The 15,922-nt window shown below is 34.7% G+C and overlaps 2 protein-coding genes across 21 annotated transcripts in view; one reads left to right on the top strand and one right to left on the bottom strand.

Annotated features, from left to right (window-relative positions):
- The window catches only part of LOC106878725 (potassium channel subfamily T member 2), a 668,752-nt gene that overhangs the window by 338,647 nt on the left and 314,183 nt on the right, over window positions 1-15,922 (bottom strand). The window lies entirely within an intron of this gene.
- Window positions 13,519-15,922, top strand: part of LOC106873822 (glycosaminoglycan xylosylkinase) — a 424,441-nt gene continuing 422,037 nt past the window's right edge. Inside the window, exon 1 of one of the 2 annotated variants that reach the window (XM_052970079.2) lies at window positions 13,519-13,630. The gene's annotated coding sequence lies outside the window, so the exon portion shown is untranslated. The remainder of the gene's footprint in view (window positions 13,631-15,922) is intronic. The other variant, XM_052970093.2, reaches the window with a different exon arrangement.

Below are 15,922 nucleotides of genomic sequence, written 5' to 3'. Positions count from 1 at the left end.
TATCATCATCATCATTCTATATCTGCTTTTCATCACAGTTTGAATCAGTGCTTATTCACAGTTTCTGCCTTCTTAGATACCTTGCAGGACAGGAAGTTCATCACACTTGTCCATTTTTATTTTGGTATGAATCCAATGACAGAATGTACCTCCAACATTAACCACTTTACAGAGAGTCCTAGGTGAACTTTATCATGGAACCAGTACTACAGAAGTTATTTAGTAAGCAGGCAAGTATCCATCACTGTCCATTACTCTACTCCCATTAAATTAAGGTAAAAGATAATCATTGAATTTAGGAATTAGAAAATTCCTACAGTATTTCAGTCAAAGGTACTTCATAATAATATTAAGTGAGATGGCCTTTCCCCACCACAGAAATCCTATTAAAACAGCTAAAACTGATCCATAATTCTATCAGCTGCTAATTTAGTCACTGGACCAGGAAATCTATCCAAAATTTCATGTTAGTCAAGCAAGGTTAATAATTAATGCTTGCAGAACTCTGCCAGCTCTATCGGCAGAATTTAAGGTCAATTATCTCTGGGAACTCCTGCATGCTAGTAACTTAGCTTTTATAACAGAATCTTTAGAAGATTTGGAGCAGAAATTCCAGAAATGGAAGTAAAAACTTAAAGTACACTCAGCAAAAACAAAAGTTTTTGTTGAAAGGAAGACAGGATCCTGATACCACTTGAAAAAATTTTGTGCTCCATATGCAGAAAAGGTGTTGAGAGAAATTCTATATGGTTGGTAGAAAGTCTATTTGAGAATCTACTTCATTAAAAAAATATTGCTATGAAGGTTTAATCAACTGCTGTTTCTTACAGAAAATGTGGCCTTGTGTCCATGTTAGAAATCATTATGTTAGATAATATCTACAGAAGTGAATATTGCTTGACATTAAAGAAATTAAGTGCTATTTCCAGAAGATATTTGCAATGCACCAATCAGTAGGATTATTTCTAATGATAGCCTTATTATTTTATTCTCGTGGCCGTTGGTACATTCATATTTGTTGTATGTAATAAATGAAGTCAAATTTAGGATTTCATTTGTGATATTTAATAAATACTTAATCATATGTCTGACTATTTTAAATCTTTATATAATAATTTGTCAACACCGCATGTATTATATTCTATGAAATGAAAGAAGCATGACAGAAAGTTAATTTGTCCTTTATTGGTTTAGACTGTCATGGCAACAAATGTATTCTTCATACTGGAGCAGGATCTAAGTTGTAGTTTATTTGCAGAAACTTCTGAAACTTCTTGTCAATGGGTTAACCATATGAAGTGGGGCACAGTGCTAATGTTCCATCTGCCAATTATCAAATAAACATTAATCTATTCTTAAGAATGACTACAATAATGATTATAATTGTAATAATTCATTTTGATTATCATCATCATTGTCATTACTGCCACCCCCACCACCACCACCCCAACACCACCACCACTACCACCCAAATCGCCAACTGTCATCATTACATTCACTATCATTGGCATTGTTGTTTTTGTTGCTTGATAGTAGGATGGGTCTACATTATAGCATTTCCGTATTAATCGTAATACATCATCTTATCATTGCAGCTCAACAAATACTAGATTAGTGGTTGGTAGATTGCATTGTGGTGTGCACTAGTAAGCATTTACATATTACATATAAATGTGTGTCCATATTGAATAGTCATTAAAAATCTGTTTCATGTATTTCCAGTAGTGGGGACTGGTTTATGGAGCCACTAAACTACTACTTGGTTTCTATTATAGCAACCAGAAAGCAAGGAGCATATGCAAACAGGTTGAGAGCAGGCTATAGCAGAAAACAGTTAAGTCACATATGGAGGATATCATGAATCACTAGTATGCCCCACTTTGATTCAAGGAAATACGGAATAATTCATGATACTGATGATGCAATAATCAACTGGATCTCAAATGTAAATTTAGAGATATGAAAAATACCTTATGAAACAACAACTAATTTGGAGTTGGTATGCAACAGCTTTAATGATAGTAGCTGCTTCAAACATAGTGGTTGCTATTTAAATGATATTTTATTTTATTGAATCCTGAAGAATGAATAATAAAGCTGATCTCAGCAGGATTTGGACCGAGAACATATAAGGACACGACCAAAAATATCACAAAATATTTAGATTGGTTCCACTACAAAATCCAGTCCTTGTTGTTGTGTGGTAGTTTGTGTTACTCAATGATCCTGAGTGTTACGAAAGCAGAATACAAAATCCTGGCAGAGCCTCTCATACTGGACAGGTCAAAGGAAAGAGGCTGCACTTACATGGGCCAACACTTCTTAGAGGTAAAAATGAGTTTGTGTCAGGCCAATACAACACCCCTATCTAGAAGAAAAAAGAAACATCAATGACAATTCTTCTCTCAGTACTAGGTTCAAATCCTTCCCTCTTTTTGTGAAAGTAAGGATCAGTGAAGCATGTACCACTTATGGTCACTGATTCTCTGCTTCAATAACTTATTTTGTGGCTAATCCTCCTCTTCCTCCCTGTCATCATCATCGCCATTGTTGTTATCATCACAACCAACACTTCCTTTTTAAGAACTTTTTGCTATACTGGCATAGGTGGAATTGTTTACTTTTATTATTTTTCTGTTTATATCTTAATTGCTTTTTCAGAACAGATGGGCAATGCCCATTACTATTTTTAAGGCTTCCAAGAATGGTGGGAAAAAGGGGGGGAAATTATCCTTAGATCAAAGGCCTGCTTGCAATAGAGAGGGTTCCACTAAAATCACCCAAGGACCAAATTGTTAAACCAGATTATGGATTTTTAAGCAATTCCCGAATACCAAATTTCAGCCTTGGTCAACCCTAGGTCATAGCAGGAAACATTTTCCCAAGGCAATTTTCAGAGAAATTGAAGCTAAAACAATGTAATTGCAAAGTAAACTTCTCAATCACACAGCCAAGCCTGCAAAATATTTAATGGTCTTAGAATATCGTCAATATTATTTAGTTACTTCACATTTAATTTCAGGTTAACTCTTTAGCCTTCAGATTATTCTGTCAAGTCTAATGTTTATTTATTTACATTGTTTCAGGTTGATCATACATGACCTTATAGCTCTGAGATTCCAATAATTTGATTGTTTATTTTTAGAATAATATTGTAGGGTAGGTGTGAAAGGCCAGTTCTGGCCTATTTGAACATAAAATAGGTAGAATATTTGGGCTGGATATGGTCAGTTTAAATGCTAAAGGGTTAAACTCCTCCCAAGACTGTTTCTATTTTTGCTCTTTCTGAGGTCAATAAGATATACAAAACCTGTTGACTGTAGCATTGGTTTGCATAAATTTACTTTATGCCTCTAAATCAGTAGTGTTCAACCTTTAGTATTTTAGTGCCCACTTTTATCAAATGCTATTACAAATCCCCTCCCTGAATTGTTTTGAAAAAAAAAATGATTATTTTAATCAATAGAATGTAACTTGGCACATTGGTTTACTATCCATCTTTTCTTATAACACCCCATTCAGCATGTGCCTCTTTTTAAATATTTTATGAATGAATCTTGCCTATACAAAATTTCTATGGAAATTACCAAAGATGAGGACTTTGATTATGAAGTTATACTGGACCTTGACACATCTTCTGTTGTGTTTCTGCACACTGATAACATAATGTCTTCCTCATACTGTAATCTCAACTTAGATTTTGTTTGAAAATGTTTTAAAATATAAGTATTTTACCTGGTTTAAATATTCTTTAACTAAGAAAAATTATGATCCCCCACAACCTTCTAAACACTTAGCATCCCCTAGCACTCACATGATAGGTGTTGCTCATTGTTAGCTCTTAGTGCCCGCCAAAAGGTGCAACCGCCCAGATTAAGAACTACTACTTTAAATTCTTTTTTTAATCTTTTTTTCCCATTTATTTGTTTCAGGTTTCAGTTAATAGACTGCAACCATACTGGAGTACTGACTTATAGATTTTTAGTTGAATAAACCGACCCCAGGACTTTTTTTTTTAAAACCTCTTTTACTGAACCACTAAAGTTGCAGGGACGGGAACAAAGCAATGCTGGTTCTCAAGCAGTGTTTGGGGGAAAACACAAACACAGGCTCACACACACACACACACACACACACACACACACACACACACACACACACACACACACACACACACACACAATGGGCTTCTTTTGGTTTCAGTCAAGCAAATTCACTCACATGGCTTTGCTTGGCTCAAGGCTATAATAGAAGACACTTGCCAGTGGCACTGAACCTGAAAGCAAGCAGTTGGAAAGCAAAATTCTTATGACACAACCATGCCTGCACCTACAATTTTACATTCATTTACACCCATTTTCTCATCTGTACCTAAATGTAGAATTTTAATTGTCTGCAACCAAAGTGTCAGCACCAGTCCCTCATGCTCAGATGAAGAGAGGTGCCCAAAACATTAGATTAGACACTTCTTACAGCAATTGAACTTATCAAAGCAAACTCACAAATTCTGGTGTGGACTAATTGTTGTTGACATAGGCATGGCTATGTGTTTAAGAGGGTCAGGTTGCTACCACATGGTTCCAGGTTCAGTCCTACTGTGTAGCACCTTGGGTAAGTATCTGCTACCATAGCCTGGGTCAACCATTTCCTTGTGAGTGAATTCAGCAGAAAGAAACTGTGTGGAAGCCCATTGTAAACATGCATACATACATAATACATACATACATATATATATATATATATATATATATATATATATATATATATATATATATACATATATATATATATATATATATATATATACATATATATATATATATATATATATATATATATATATATATATATATATACATATATATATATATATATATATATATAAGTGCATGAGTGGCTGTGCGGTAAGTAGCTTGCTTACCAACCACATGGTTCCGAGTTCAGTCCCACTGCGTGGCACCTTGGGCAAGTGTCTTCTACTATAGCCTCGGGCTGACCAAAGCCTTGTGAGTGGATTTGGTAGACGAAAACTAAAAGAAGCCCGTCGTATATATGTATGTGTGTGTATATGTTTGTGTGTCTGTGTTTGACAACCGATACTGGTGTGTTTACGTCCCTGTAACTTAGCGGTTTGGCAAAGAAGACCGATAGAATAAGTACTAGGCTTACAAAGAATAAGTCCTGGGGTTGATATGCTTGACTTAAGGCAGTGCTCCAGCATGCCCACAGTCAAATGACTGAAACAAGTAAAAGAGTAAAAGAGTATATATATATATATATATATATATATACATGTATGTAGGTCTTTGTGCTTGTCATCACTATTTGACAACTAGTATTAGTTTGTTTATGTTTCTGTAACTTAGGGGTTTGGCAATAGAGACTGATAGCATAAATATCAGACTTAAAAATATAAGTACTGGGTTTGATTCATTTGACTAAAACTCTTCAGGGTGGTGCCCCAGCATGGCTACAGTCCAGTGACTAAAACAAGCAAAAGTAAAACTGAAAGTAAACCACAACCACAAACCATCACCTGTTTCTCTGGATCCTTAAATGTAGAATAATTTGTTTGGTGGAGCAGTTGTTCCTGACGATGGATGACCTTCCTACTTCTGACCACTCAGGCATGAAGTAGAGAGCTGTGTCTCTTTGTTCATTTGGGGAAAACTGATGCCAAGAGTACTATACAATGAAAGTAGTATGTTCAACCCCCTCCCTTATGACTATGTGGTCAGTAGTCCAGCAGCTTGACTCCACAGTAATTGTCTGTCATATATGCACATAAGAAATTAATAAATCAAAGTGTGAAAATAATTTGTGAACACTCCAATATAAGCTGCTTACCAATTGTTATTGAAGAATAAAAAGCTAATAAAGTTTTATGTCTGGACTTTATCTGTCACTGAATTTGGTGTGTTTAGTTTCTAATTATTTTGAAACATCAAAACATCTTCTTTTCTTGTGTGACACTTAATGAGCAAATGCAGACTGAACAAATTGAAGTCTGCATGAACTGTGGTCTGAATATAAGGGGAATTCCTAAAAGTAATCTCACTTCATTATATAACCACCTGCTTAAACCTATCAGCAAATAAAGTGATTATAAGAAATTGAGGATGATAATGATATCATTGTCATTATATCTTTGTTTCCAACTCAAACATTGTTCTAGGATTCACTTGACTTAAGTGCATAAAAGAAACAACAGCTGCTCTCTGACCATGTGACTTTGCTGTGGTCATCACTGAAGCCTAAAACTCATGAGCCAACAAGAGAATCTCTATATGACCACTGTACCTACTAGAAATATCAGCCAAACCTCCCTTAACTTTCACCATACTCATTATATAAAGATAGGATGCAGCAGATAATGTACTCTTACATTTTCCTAAAATTGTTTAACAGTATTGAGTTACCAAATACTTGGTATCTGGATTCACTTGAGATACATTCCTGATATAATTTCTTAATTTGTCTCTTTGCTTTTCTTTCACTGTAATTAGGCCTTGTAGGAAAAAAGCAGAGATTTTTTTTAATGATTGAATAATAAGACACTGCAAGTAAAAGGTGTTAACCTATAACAAAATTGGATTTGATTATTGTTAACTTATCCTATCGCAGTCAGCTGGAAATACATCTTCTTTTCATTTGAATAGTTGAAATGGATGGTATCAGCTTTGAAAAATCTACTCTTACAATTTGGGAAAATATTTATATTTGTAGAATTATCTGATCCCACAAATAGTAAAATGCTAGTAAAAAATGTAATAAGTAAGACTACATAAACATGCTTATGATATTTGTAATTTCTCAAAAGTTTTAGCTTAAATTTAAAAAAAAATCTTTTTATAGATTTCTATAAACAGTGGAAACAGGCAGGTTTTTCAAAATGTATAACTTGGGTATGTATGTTTACAAAATTTTGCCTGAGGTTTGTGTGAAGATAATCTTTTTCTGTTTGTTTTCTGTTTTCCAAAGTTCTAGTTTTAATTCAGTGGTATAGAGTCAAACTGACCATGAAGTGGATGGGTGAATACATACTTTGATACCTAGAGTGTAATAACCATTTACTACAAAGTAAAACAAATGGAACATAGTTGCATCTGTGTGTATTTTAGAAGGATTATAACTGACTTTACTACTGTGTGATTCTTGTTTTTTTTTTAATTCTGGTACTGAATAATAAGACGACATAAAATTTATCTTGAAAGATAATACAACTTGGATTGCTGCCAAACGGAAGAAAGACTACAAAAATAAGTGTATGATATTTAACAACGACACAAATAACTTCTTTCATTTCTATCTAATAGAACAAGCAACACAAATATGGTTTGTTTAACTATGCAACCTTTCACCTCTGATGCAGCACCTGACATAGTTTAGCATTAATTTATAGGTCTAAGGAGGTGAAGGAAAATGTATCTGCTGCATATATGTTTATAATACATACTTCCTAACAACTACATCACTTCATGTCATGTCTGGCGAATCAAAGAATTTAATCATGATAAAAATTAGCTACATAGAATATAAACCTTGTTTACTGTGTTTCATATTTAACACATATTTAAAAATCTCCCTCCTTTTCTTCGTCACCACCACCACCACCACCACCATCATCATCATCATCACTCCCAAGCATCCACCCCACCCCAACAACAGCAACAACTCAGTCATCATAGACATTATCATCAATGAAACACTAACATCCTCATAACTACTCTAACCATTATCATCATCATCATCATCAATAGCAGCAGCAGCACCACCACTACCACCACCACCACCACCACTACCACTCCCATCACTGTTATGGCCTTTATCATCATTGCTAGTACAACTTTAATTGTTAACCATCATCATCATCATCATCGCTAATACCACTATTATTGCTAATCAACATCATCATTATTGTTGTCGCTGTTGTCGTCATCATCATCAGCATCATTTCTTCCACTAAATTGCCAATCATCATCATCATCATTATGATTATCATTTACTACCAGTCCAACTAACACAGAATCATTGTCATAGCCATCACTGAACCATCATTACCATTATATTACATAAATCCAACCACCACCACCCTCTTTAATGTAGTGTAGGGAGTTAGTAAGGAATTCCTGCACTGGATATTGCAAAAATAATAAGATAAATAAAAATATAACCCCCCCACCAAAAAAAATAACAACAAAAATGGTTTTCCAGACATGTCTTCCTAGTAGCAATTGCGAGGCAAATATTTTCATGCTTCCAATATTTAATCATGTCTAAATTCATCCAGTCATCTTTTTTCTTTTGTCATCCTCTTAATATGTTATGTTTCATTCATTTCCCAAGAAAAGCAGTGAGAAGAAACAAAAAAAGAAAAGAAAAATTCGAGAGAGAAAAGGCAGAGTCCCTGATTAAATGCTCTCTTACATTTTACTTGTGGAGGCGCAAAGGCCCAGTGGTTAGGGCAGCGGACTCGCGGTTTCGATTCCCAGACCGGGCGTTGTGAGTGTTTATTGAGCGAAAACACCTAAAGCTTCTCGAGGCTCCGGCAGGGGATGGTGGCGAACCCTGCTGTACTCTTCCACCACAACTTTCTCTCACTCTTACTGCCTGTTTCTGTTGTACCTGTAATTCAAAGGGCCAGCCTTGTCACACTGTGTCATGCTGAATATCACCGAGAACTACGTTAAGGGTATACATGTCTGTGGAGTGCTCAGCCACTTGAACATTAATTTCATGAGCAGGCTGTTCCATTGATCAGATCAACTGGAACCCTCGACGTCGTAAGTGACGGAGTGCCAACAACAACATTTTACTTACAACTTTTAGATTTTTTATTCATGGTTATAAAGTAAGGGCCAATGATATGCTGAGATCAATAAGATTGATTATACCCTGGGTCAGATTTATATAAGGGCCAATATGGGCCATGGCTGAGGGGCCCCTTTAACTCAGATAAGTTCTGGAGTCAAAAACAGAAAAATACACTAAAAGCAAACAAATAATTTGTAATTTTTATTTATTTATCTTTTACTTGTTTCAGTCATTAGACTGTGGCCATGTTGGGGCACCACCTTGAAGAAATTTTAGTTGAATGAATTGAACCCAGTATTTAGTTTTTTTGTCGAACTGCTAAGCTATAGGAATGTAAACACACCAACACCAGTTGTTAAGCGGTGGTGGGGGACAAACACAGACACAATAAAACACATACACACATATATAATGGGCTTCTTTCAGTTTCTGTCTACCAAATCCACTCACAAGGATTTAGTTGATGCAAGGCTGCAGTAGAAGACACTTGCCCAGAGTGTCATTTAGTGAGACTGAATCTGGAATCATGTGGTTGGGAAGCATGCTTCTTACCACACAGCCATGCCTGTGCTTATACTATTAATTCAATAGGGTTGTTTTTAAATTATTGAGCCTTCTTTTGATTTATTGGACCTTTTTAGATTTAAAAAGCCATTAAATTTAATTGACTCTCTCTGAACCAGCTGAGGCCTGTTTAAGTATTGGGGCCTCTAGATTTGATAGGGCTCTCTCAATTATCTTATGTTTTAAATTAGCAAATTCATAGTGGCATCCAAAATGTATTGGCTCAGGGACCCCACTAATCCAGCCCTGATTATACTCAACCTTTTGTAGGGCTAGTGTTACACAAAAGTTAATTATAATTTTCCAGCTGCATTTTCACAACATGTATAAAGAAGATAATGGCTGGAGGAACTTGAAGGAAAAAATTACTAAGGTGGACAGATGCAGGCATAGTTGTGAGACTTGGAAGTTTATTTCCAAACTTCAGGTTCAGTCCTACTGCTTGGGAAAACAGTTTTTCTTTTGTTGAAACAGATATTGATATATTTGGAGATGGTTATGTTTTTGCCAATTAACCAATGCACTATGCACTTGGTCTTCACTTCAGCTTTATTATCATTCTTATTTTACTGACCTTTGTCTGAAATCTTTCGTCATCTGGTGACCTCTTCAGTGTATCTCCTCCTGTTCTGTTAAGATTTAAAATTGATCAGTAATGTAACAGAAGATAAATAATTAAATTTATTATTTGCTAAACTAGTGTATTACTTTTGACCAAGCTTTATGTTAATCTTAGTTGAGGGGAATACATATATTATCTTGTATCTTTTATATTTTACTTATTTCAGTCATTGAACTGCACCATGTTGGGGCAGTACCATGAAGGATTTACTCTAACAAATTGACCCAAGTACTTATATTTTAAGTCTGGTACTTATTCAATTGTCTTTTTTTTTTTTGCTCAACTGTTGAGTTATGGGGATAATAAACGAACTTATTGTGTACAGTGCTCTGGTGCACTACAATTCTTGAGAAAAGTAGCCAAAAGTGTATGAATAGTACATAGAATAATGCACGGGGAAATGAACAGTGAATGAGTCATTTATAAAAAAAGTGGATGTACTGTTGGTGAATTTCAGGAAGCATGGACATTTTGAAGGATGTAGTGTCCTGACAACTAACAACTGGTGCGGATAGTTTTTTCCATGCTTCAACAATTCCGAGTGTAAAAAAAATGTTTCTGCAAGCGATGGGTGCTGTGTTGTTTTTTGATTTGGTAAGCATGTTCACGAGTGTTAGACCAGGGGTTTTCAAACTGTGGTCCGCGGACTACAGGGGGTCCACAAGGACAAGACAGGGGCTCCGCAGACAGCAAATACTTTTTATGGGCAATTTGATTTTATATATGTTTCTTAATCGAAATCTTTTAATTGACAATAAACCTATTTGTTAAATACTGTTAAATAAATAAATGTAAAAATGTTATTTCAAGCAAATATTTATGTATAAATTTCATAAGCGTTTATAAGGGTCCGCAAGTCAAAAAATTTGAAAACCCCTGTGTTAGACAATAATCACTCAAAGCTGCACACACACAAATACATACATACATACATATATACACATGCAACAAGCTTCCACATAGTTTCTATTCACCAGTTTCCCTCAAAAAGCATTGGTTGGCCTGGGGCTGTAGAAGACGCATGCCCAAGGTCATGTGCAGTGGGTCTGAACTCAAAACCATGTGACTGCATAGCAAGCTTCTTAATCTCATAGCCACACCTATGCCTGTAATATTCAAGTCAGCAGAGGAATTACAAGAACTTAACAAGGTAGTTTTTTACGTCATCAACCTATTAATCCCTACACCCAGCAAAATCACATGTCACTGCCTTAGGAAGGAAGGAAAGGCATATTGAATAAGATAATCCTTTATGCACTGACTTTTCTTGTAGTCTTTGGTAGTTGAAGGGGTTGATAAACATTTTAAAAACAAAGTTCTTGTAATGACTGTACCCTCCTCAGCATTAAGCTTGTTCAAAAGAAATGTTTCTACTTATTGAATAATAGCTTAAGCTATTTTGTTTCAATAAATACTACTATTTTTCCAAGTGGTGATGAACTTCAAATACTGCAAAAAAAAATAAAAAAAAAATTTGACAGCCACAGGCAAGGTTGCGTGGTTATGAATCTCACTTTAAAACTATGCGGTCTTAAGTTCAGTCCTGTTGTATGGCACTTTGAGTAAGTGTTTTCTACTGTAACCAATGCCTTATTAGTGAAATTGGTAAAGAGAAAAGTGTGTAGAAGCCCTTTCTAGTTTCATTTCGTCTATCTTTATGTTTTCAGTTCAAATGCCGTCATGGTCAACTTTGCCATTCATCCTTTCAGGGTTGATAAAATATGTACCCGTTGAGCACTGGGGGTCAATTTAATTGCCTTAGCCCCTTCCCTGAAACTGCTGACCTTGTGCCAAAATTTGCAACCTGTATATATGTGTGTGTGCTTTTGTTTTTGTCCTGACCACTACTTGACAACTGGCTTGTTTACATTTCAATAACTTAGTGGTTTGGCAAAATGGACTGGTAGAATAATAATACCTGGCTTAAAAAATAAGTACTGAGATCAATTTGTTTGACTAAGCCCTTAAAGGCTGTACCCCAGCATGGCTGCTGTATAATGACTAAAACAAGTAAAATATAAAAGTTGACTTGTTTACTCCAACAACTAAGTTAATATGTAGATCTCTCTTTCTTTTTTTGTAAAGTTAAAAATTTGCTAAAACATCTGGATGTTCACAGCTGAACCACCTTTCATCATTAATCCGTTTGATTTGGATTGAGTTTGAGTTACATAATAACAGCTATAAATACACAAGACACTCTGTATCAGTGGTTTTCAATTATTTTTCTTCTGCTATACTGTCATACACAGCAGTGTTGGCATACTCTATGTGAAGAATATAGTGTAAAATGGTTGGAATACCATAAAAAAGATACCTGACATATATTATTTGTTATAAATCCCACAGCGGTCAACTTTGCCGTCCATCCTTCTAGGGTTGATAAAATTAAGTATCAGTTAAGTACACTAGTTGATATAATTGACTGTTACCCCTTCCTAAATTTTTAACCTTGTACCTATGTAACAAACAAAATTCATTAAATTTAATGTTACATTTTCAATGAGCTGGATAAGTTAAGCTCTTTCTAACAAGTAACTCAATTCCAAGTACAATTTCAGAGAGTCATATTCACATATTATTCACATTTGACAATGTTGAACAAAATTTGCTTTTGATTATAAACATTGCTGTAAAACTTACACAGCCATGTAATTTTTTTGTGTAACCCTACAAGTATGCATAACTCAGCTTGAGAAACCCTACTCTAAATGATAAAATAGCAGCCAACTCTCTTTCAAATCACACCCTATTTCCCTACTATCTGAAAAAAGGAAATTACACACAGGTCATTGTAATCTTATATGTACTAAAAAAAAAAAATATATATATAAGGACAGTGATGGTCACAGGTAGAATGACTGGTCATACGTCTTTCAGGGCTGATCTAACAAAACACAACAAAAATGAGGAAAAAGTTAATGGCTCTAAGTAAATTCCGTGCTGTAATCAACTCCAGTACATTTTTCATTGACACATGAAACAAAGTTAAATTTGATAACATTTTGACTCAGAATATAGAAGGATGAAACATTGTTTCTGTGAAATCATACTCTGGTATGTAAGCAGAATAACAATGAAATAAAATGAATACCAAAATTTATGAACAGGCCTCAAACTGTTAACTATATTGAACATTCTGTATGAGCATGCATTTGAGTGTCGTTATTATTTTTTAAAAATAGAAAACACAATTCTGTATTATAATCGGTGGCAATAACTGTGCATGAGTTGTGTCAAAGTGAGTTACCAAATATATATATTAATGGAAACAGCCTTCATCATTTAGTGATGATAAAGTAATTTTTTTGTCTATATTACTAAGGAGCTTTATTTGGCTGCATACGCCAAAGACACGATAAATGCAATTTTAATTCCATCTAAGAAATACATTGTTGACAAACAATAATGTTTCTTTAAGCATATGTATATGAAATAAATAAGAAATTAATATATTTTATCAACTATATTTTACTACACTTTTCGTCTTCCGTAAGTATTATTTGCCAATCAAAACCATTAACTTTCAGCTCCTTGGATACCGGAAGCTCTTTCTGATTACACTGCTCTAAAGTTTCTGCTGTTATTTTCTTCATGTTCTTACAAAATAGGATATACGTGGCTATAAAGGTAGGGATGTTGCTCATCTTTCAAGCTATCGCTAACTCTTTAAAAATAGTTTCAGGTTAAAATAAAATGCTGTTTATTTATACATCTCTATGAAAGGTTCTGGAGACTGACACTTGCTTTGACGGTGGTGGAAGCAGCGTGTATTTGTGTTGCGTGTGTATAAACATACGTATAGACATGCGTATGTAGGCACGCTGAGAGTAGTGAGAGAATGTTTAATTGTTTTCGTTCGGAATAGCAGCAGACAGATTGTCGTAGATAATTAACACTATTAACAAAAAGAGCTTACCAACCCGTACACGAAATAAAGAGATATCTTTTTATTTTATTTTAATTATGAAATATCAGGCTTTGTTAAATACTACTGCTACTTCCCTCTACATCTCGTATGTGTTGATTATAGAAAAAAAAAAAAAAAAATTTCTTTCCCGCCCACTTTCAAAAAATATTCATTCATGATAAGCATAATTATTTTATAATATTAATGATAAGTAATTTAATTATTTTTTGCATTATTGGGATTGGGTCGGAATTTTTTTTACCTCCTGTTTTTTTTTTTTGGATGTAGATTGCGTACGAATTATGAGAAGCTGTGACAGTTTTCAACCTAACTTAAACCGAGTGTAGATTAAAATTCCCTTAGCTAAAAACTTACCAATCCGACTATACTAGTCCTAATGAAGAAAATGTATGTTGCCTCACCGGCTAGAAATAGCAAAGAAATCTCCTTCCATTCACACGCTACATCATAAATAAATATATGTTAAACAAGATTTTCCACCATAAACTAGACGGGATTATCAAGGTTGAACATAGGCTTGCTTAAACAGTGTTTACCCGTGGCTAACACATGTAGTCCGTAATAGGTTAAAGCTGCTTGTAACAGAAAATATATCGGTACTTCTATATAGTTTTTTAAACAATTTTCTGTGTTGTACATACACACCCACATACAACACATTTGCTTATACGTACATACATAAAGACAGACATACATCATCTTTTCAATATTCATTTTTCCATGCTTGCATCGGTCATAGGTTGAGCTCGATTTTCTTCGGCCGGATACTCTTCCTGTCGACCAACCCTTTCATGTTTCCAAGTCAGATATTTCTTCTCGTCCTTCGAAGTGTGCGCCCCCCACCCCACAATATATATGCATTTTTAAAGATATATATTTGTTGACATTCCGCGAGTAGCCTTCGACATTTTTTTTTATATGCAAAGGGTTTTTAACCCAATATTTACACGTTATTATTTATAGCTTTATCTGCTTTGTGTTCCACCGTTCCAAAAAAGAATATATATGTGTGTGTATGATTGCGACATACCTACACAAGTGTGTCCCCCTCTACCGGCTTTGTTTCCTCATAACTTTTAGAAAAATGGATATTTTTAAATGAAATGTTCTACAAATATGTTTCAGATGGTGTAGATTACGATTATACCAGAATTTGTCGTGGAAAAATTTTTCCGAGGGTGTGGAGAGGAATTTTGAAAACTTCACACGAGCCGACTTGTTTGCCAACACAGATCAACACTAACTTCTTTTGAGTCTGTTTGATCAGTTGATCGGCCCAGCACTATAGTAGAAGACACTTGCCCAAGGTGTCGCGCGGTGGGACTGAACCCGAGACAGCATGGTTGAGAAACAAGCTTTTGCCATACAACTAAGCTTGCGCCCATCCGTCTATCCACCCATACATCGATACAACCCCCTTCCCCACAATAAAGATAAAACAAGTAAACAGCTGGTATCAAGTCAAATCATGACATTTATATTGAACGTTGCGAAAGATTAGACTACAAGATCAGTTGAGGAATGTTTATAATGGTTATGGTATATGCTAGTATTCCTCTGGAATACGGTAAGACCAAATTATTGACATTATGTGAAACTGGATATTGTAGGTAAAATCCAAAGCTAGATGAGAAGAAGGTATACAGATAGATAGTCTCTTACAGCTGTTTCACGAATAGATGTGCAGGTAGTGTATTTCTATACAATCAATCGGTAGCCTACGTTATTGTGGCAGTCTATTCCATCAGAGAAAGAATGAGATAGGACATGCATACGTATATGTATGTATGTGTGTGTGTATATATATATATATATATATATATATGGAAAAAAGTCAAGGTAGAAAATGCTGAAATAATTTTATAAAAAAAACATTTCAGTACCGGTTTCGGCCATTGAAACTTTTTCAACTGTAAGTATGGAAAACAATTAAATTTTGGAAAAATTAGATGAAAAGTATTTTAAAAGAATATTTGCATAGTATTTAAATA

The sequence above is a fragment of the Octopus bimaculoides genome, chromosome 1, assembly GCF_046866305.1.
Source record: "Octopus bimaculoides isolate indiv1 chromosome 1, ASM4686630v1, whole genome shotgun sequence".
In the NCBI taxonomy this organism is placed as follows: Eukaryota; Metazoa; Mollusca; class Cephalopoda; order Octopoda; family Octopodidae; genus Octopus; species Octopus bimaculoides.
The sequence above is the reverse complement of the archived record's forward strand: the minus strand, read 5'-3'. Positions and strand labels throughout refer to the sequence as shown.